At 44.1% G+C, this 6,000-nt stretch overlaps 1 long non-coding RNA gene across 1 annotated transcript in view; it reads right to left on the bottom strand.

The window, feature by feature from the left end:
• Positions 1-453: 453 nt before the first annotated feature.
• LOC146784032 (uncharacterized) overlaps positions 454-6,000 on the bottom strand; it is a 153,474-nt gene continuing 147,927 nt past the window's right edge. Inside the window, exon 3 of the long non-coding RNA XR_014970659.1 lies at positions 454-1,938. This is a non-coding gene — a long non-coding RNA (uncharacterized LOC146784032). The remainder of the gene's footprint in view (positions 1,939-6,000) is intronic.

Here is a 6,000-nt window from a genome sequence, read left to right as displayed (position 1 = left end):
ATGATTTCATCAAGGATTTTCAGGGACAAGAAATGAGAATCTGGGGGGAAAGAAACTTCCAAAGCCTGTGGAGGGAACTCGGATATAGTGTGAGGTTCTCCATTGTCTGCATTTTGAACGTACCACTGCAGATTGGCTGGATAGCTGCCTGGGAGGTCTGGAGACAGAAGGTTACACATGGTGTGGAAGGAGGGCCTGCTCTTCTAGTCTGCCTGCCAGTCAGACAGGAAGTTACCCGAGCTGCAGCTGTGAGGCCAATGAAAGCCCAGTGGGACCTGCCAATTGTTGCTGCACCAAAGTTGGATCCCAGGAGGAAGGACTTCTTTTGGCAGCATACTTCAACATGTAGTCATGTCTTGTCATTTGGTAAGCAGAGATTCCCATATTCTCCGTTTAGTGGAGTAAGAGAGCACAACGCTTTAGGCGAGTTGGCATTACTACAAGAGACAACTTGTGTAAAATATATCTTTAATGGAATAGGTCCACGCTAACAATAAACCAGTCCCTGGCAATGCATTACATGCTAAACCCATCCCTCTTCACTAATGCATTGTTAACTCCTAACAACAACTCACCCTTAAATCACCCTCATAAGCCCTATCCACCTCAAAATATCGTCCCGCCCCTTTGCCCCCAACAATTGCCACTGCATACCTTGTATTGTCACTTACTCTTCTTCCTTATTTGCCCTTTTTAACAATTTTCCCTAGCCCTATCTGTCCTTGGCACCAAAACTCAAATTGCCGCTGGTGTCTGTCTGTATACCTCCTTCACCAAAACATGAAGTGCTACCGATGTACATTTACATACTTCCTACACCAATACTCAAAGTGCCACCGGTGTCCATTATATACCCCCTTAAACCAATAATCGAAGTTCTGCTGGTGTCCACTTATATACCTTCTACACCAGTGTCTGAAGTGCTGCTGGAGTCCTCTTATATACCTCCTCCTCCAACACTCGAAGTGCTGATGGTGACCATTTTTAGGTTGATCATTCAAGACATCTTGTATATACTTTAGTATACACTTATATGTGTATGTACTTTGTGGGCTCTGGAGATCAGCCCTAGGATTTGTCTGCTTCCGCTTAGGGACTTTTTTCTGTTCAACTACCTCTATTTAACTATCTTGATAGAAAACGACCAGTAAAGGTCAGTAAAAATCCAGAATTGCTTTCTGCTGAGGGACTTTCTTTTTTTCTATTTATTGGCAACAGCCTCTATTTAACTTTCTTGACATAAAACGACCAGCAGAGGTCAGTAAAATACTAGAATCACTTTAGCATTCTCTAGATTCCAGTCCATAGAAATTGTATTCCATGAGCACCCGTCAACAGTATTTTTTTCAAATCTTGCATTTGATATGCCCCGAGAAGGCCATGATTTTATATTAAAAACGGAGCTTTGGATTATACCATTTCCAGCTGAAAGGCAATATTTTTCTCCATGTGTTTCCATACCTGGCGTGTCACACAGTTTGGTGCTTACTTTCCCTCCATGTTAAAAACAGTAGATGTTTCAGCACCCAGGCTAATGTGCTGCATAGCTAAATACATATAAGGTCCCAAAGGCGAGACCGATTGCATTGCAAATGCTTGTTATACCAAGTACACAAACACTCTTAAGTGCCCTAGGTGCCCATTTATGTACCTCCTACATCAACACTAAATGTTAAGCTGGTGTCGGGATTGCTCCGTGTCTGATGGCACATGCAGGCGGGGCGGAGCAAGTCTGAAACATAGAGGGCGAAGAGGGAAGTGGGCCACGAGTTCTTCTGCATGCATGTGTTTCTTCCATCCTTGCCGTTTAAACCTACGGGTCACTTCTAGGTCCCGTTGGCAGTCGGCGTCGGGTTGCTCCTCGTCGAGTTGCCTTCTTTCAGTTGGGGGTTTCCAGGTCCTGGCCGGCCTCACTTCCCCCTCAGGTCCTCACTAAACCTGCAAAAAAAAAAAGAAAAGACAACGGTTAAGGAGCCAGCAGTTCTAAGCCAAAAAACGAAGAATTTCATCCTTAGGGAAGTCACATATATCAAATAAAGCCGATCAGTGAAGCTTAATTTATATAGCATCTATAGACAAGAATAAAATAGAATAAAACAGAGCAACAAATTCATAGTAGAATCCATCCATACAAGTATCAGCCTAAGCTTCCCCCCTCCCGGAGGTCCCCCTCCTTCCCTCCCATTGCCCCTTCCCAGACCATGGTCTCTCCATCCAAATCACTTATCAAGGCCCTCAGAATTGCCCATATTTCCACCCCTCTTTTCTTTGCCACCCTGCTCTTCCGAGCATAAACCGCTGATTCCAACCGATAAATGCCCAAAAGTCCAGCCATTGACTGTTGACTTGTAGGTGGAACCGGGTCTAACCATCCAGTGGCCAAAAAGAGCCTTAAAACTATCATGGCTATGAACATTAAGGCCTAGACATCACTTGGAGCGGCATCCTCGAACACCCCTAGCATAATTATCTGAGGAGTAACTGCTATCCGTAGCCCCAGCTGTATCTGAAGCATTCTACCAATATCCTTTTTAAGACCACCAAGGCTAGCGCAGGTAGCGAACATGTGAATGAGGTCCGCCGCATAGCTGCCACAGCAAGGCCAATGTGTTCCATCAATCCCTCTCCATTTTGTAATCATCACTGTAGTAATATACAGATTAAACCATGTTTTAAAATGTTGGATCTGCAGGTTGGCTGCAATAAAAGTGGATTGTGCAAGATGCAGAGAATCCTCGCACTCCCCTGTACCCATTTGCAGCAGTTCTTCCCACCTTCTACTATGCTTATCTAAATCAGCCACCATCCTACCGTTCAGCATCCTGTACAGTGTACCCAGCAAGGGTTTAGATTTGAGGAGCAAATCTATCACACCAACTCTTTAAAAAAACACTAGCCCCCTACCTTTTTTCCTTAAAAAAATACCTTATCTGCAAATATTTGAAAAATTTCTTATACGCCAACCCAAAATTGCTAATTATCTCATCAAATGAGCAAATGCCTACATCACCCATGAAATCCCTAAGATTTAACAGGCCATGCTTTTTCCAGCGCCTAACACAGCCATCCCTAAAGATATCGGGGTGCAGGATATTTTTGTTCATAGGGGTATAGCAATTCAAACAGCCTAGCCAAAGTTTCTTCCAGACAGCCATCTATACTCTGTAGGCGCAAGATAGAGTTTTAAATTTGACACTTTTGAAATACCCAAACTCCAATTGGCGCATAAGACAGCCCCTGGCGTCACCTCTTTATAATAGCTCATATGTCGACGGAGGGTCCTCCTCACCTAATCCCAATTCCCCATCCCCCTTCAAATAAACTACCATTTGTTGAAGGGTCGAAGCCCAATAATTCAGCAGGAGATTTGGGACGGCCCATCCTCCCCATTCCCTAGGAAATTTCTGAAACTTTAAGGCTCTTCTAGAACGTGAATAAGACCACAAAAACCTAGAGATCATCTGGTTTAGCACCTTAAACCAACAACCCTCAATCTCCCAGCGTATAGCCCTAAAAAAATACAAAATCTTAGGTAAAAACAAAAACTTTACAATGTTACTCCTCCTGATGAATGTGAGCCTAAGATTGTTCATTCTTGCAAAATCGGTTTTGGTTCTCTGAATCAGTGTACTCAAATTAATTTCTACAATTTTCTCAATGTCTGCCATGATATCCCTCCAAGATAAACTGCATGCAGTCATTTGATCGAGCCAGTCTACTGACAACAATTTGCGTTTTATTCTGATTTAGCAGATACCCGAACAGCTGTCCCAACTTTCCCGCCTCCATCTCAACTTCTCTTAAGGTGCCTTCGGGATCAGGAGTAATAACTGCCAAATCATGAGGATATGCTAAGATTGTTGTCTCCCCCCACCCCCTACTGTGCATCCGTAGGATCAAAATATTCTCCTTAATCTTCCTGATTAAAGGATCAATATAAAGAGCGAACAGTAAGGGAGATCAGGGGCATCCCTGTCTCATGCCACGTCCTATAGTCACCACAACAGACATGCCTCCCATTACCAAGATCCTGGCTACTGGTTTACGGTATAGAGTCTGGATTGCTGTAATAAACTCAGGACCCAAGCCTTTTTTGTACATTACTGCCCATAAAAAAGGCCAGGAGAACCTATCAAAGGCTTTCTCTGCATCAAGCAAGATGAAAGCCATAGAGTCTCCAGCTATCTTTGCAGCATCAAACTAAGTGATCGCCTGGCGAATATGATCGATTGTACTGCATCCAGGGATGAATCCGTGCTGATCCAAGGAGACTAGCTCCTTAATTACTACTGCCAGTCTCATAGCCAAAACTTTTGCATATATTTTAACATTGCTATTAACCAAAGTGATTGGTCGGTATGATCCTAGTTCTTGGGCAGACTTCCCTTTCTTGGGAAAAACTATTATATTGGCCGAAGCTCAAGACTCAGGTGCCTCTCCCCCTGATTGTGCTTTTAAAAAGACCTCCATCATGAGAGCTTGCAGGCGGGGGACAAACACCTTATAGAACTCTCCTGGGATAAGGTCAGTCCCAGCCTCCTTCCCTGCTGGTACCGATTGAATAGCCTTAATGACCTCTTCTCCCTTGATTGAGTCCACCAGCAACTCTTTTTCTTCCAGAGATATTCCCTCATAAGGCATATCCTCTAGATATTCGTCAATTTCTTAGCCCCCACAGCGAGTTTCATCCAAGTACAGCTGCCGATAATATTTTTGAAAGGAGGAGCATATACCAGCTGAATCTGAGATCAACCCACTTTGAGGGTCCCGAAGCTCCCTAATCTCCCCCTACATTATCTTCTGCCTCGTGCAAATGGCCAGCAAATGACCCACCCTTTCATTAAATTTGTATGTCTTGCTCTGCCAGGCCATGTATTTGTCCGCAGCCTTTTTTACAGATATATCAACTATAGTGGACTTGGCGACCACAACATTTAACTGGGCTTTTTCCAAATCCTCACCCCTAGCTTTTGCCACAACTAGCTGTTTCCAGGCAGCTAATAACTTCTCATACAAGTCTTGCATCAATTTCCCCCCATTTTCTGGACATGCCCAACTGTATCTTGTTGTCTCCCCCCGTACTCCTGCCTTGAAGGCGTCCTAGACCACATAAAGCCGCTGCTATAGACCTCAGGATCCAATTATTCATGTATTTAATATATTCCTCATCATACAGCAGAGCCCTTTCAAATGACCAGTTGGAAGCAGAAGAGGAGACAACCTCCATCTCTATTTCCAAGATCAGAGGGTTGTGGTCTGACATAACCCTGGGGTATTTATATATTCAGCTTGTCAGAGCTGGTTCCTGGGACATAACAAAATAATCCAGCCTAATATTAACCCTATGTGGCGAAGAAAAAATCATATATGCCCCAGGTCATGTGGTTCCTTTTTAGCACAAACGTCAGATAGCCCGTGGGCCATACATAAATGCACCAAGTATCTAAAACCTTTTAGTTTACGGCTCTTGTACTGTACCTCCCCACTCATAACGTTAATGTTAATGTTAAAATCCCCACAAATTATAAGAGGGAGCGGCCGGCCAGCCAGCCAGCCAATTAATTGTTAAGCCAGTCAAACATAGTCAGATCATCAGCCACAGATCCATAGATAGAACATAGTGTAGACAAATTGTTGTCAACACAGTATTGCAAGATAGCCCATCAGCCAAACCTATCCGTCCTGCTGCGTGGAAACCTAACCTTCCCCTTGTAAGTCAATGGCCACCCCCGTGTTTGCGTCCCTTGTGTAGTATTGGTCACTGTTAGACCTGGCACCATTAGCGTAGATCTCCCTTCCTTTTTTTGTTTTTTGTCTCCTCTGTTTTTGCTAGTGTTAGATGCTCTGGGCGCTGTGCCACTGTCATTCAGTGCCACAGCGCGAATGCTCCCTGTGTAAATATGTCTATGGGAATTGGTATGTCCATGATTGGCTCATTTGGTTTGCCCGTTAGTCCCTAGTAGCGTGGCCTGTGTGTGCCCAGGGCTGGTAAACCAAATA

This window comes from Triturus cristatus, chromosome 11 (genome assembly GCF_964204655.1).
Source record: "Triturus cristatus chromosome 11, aTriCri1.1, whole genome shotgun sequence".
Taxonomy (NCBI): Eukaryota; Metazoa; Chordata; class Amphibia; order Caudata; family Salamandridae; genus Triturus; species Triturus cristatus.
This window is presented reverse-complemented; position numbering and strand designations above follow the sequence as displayed.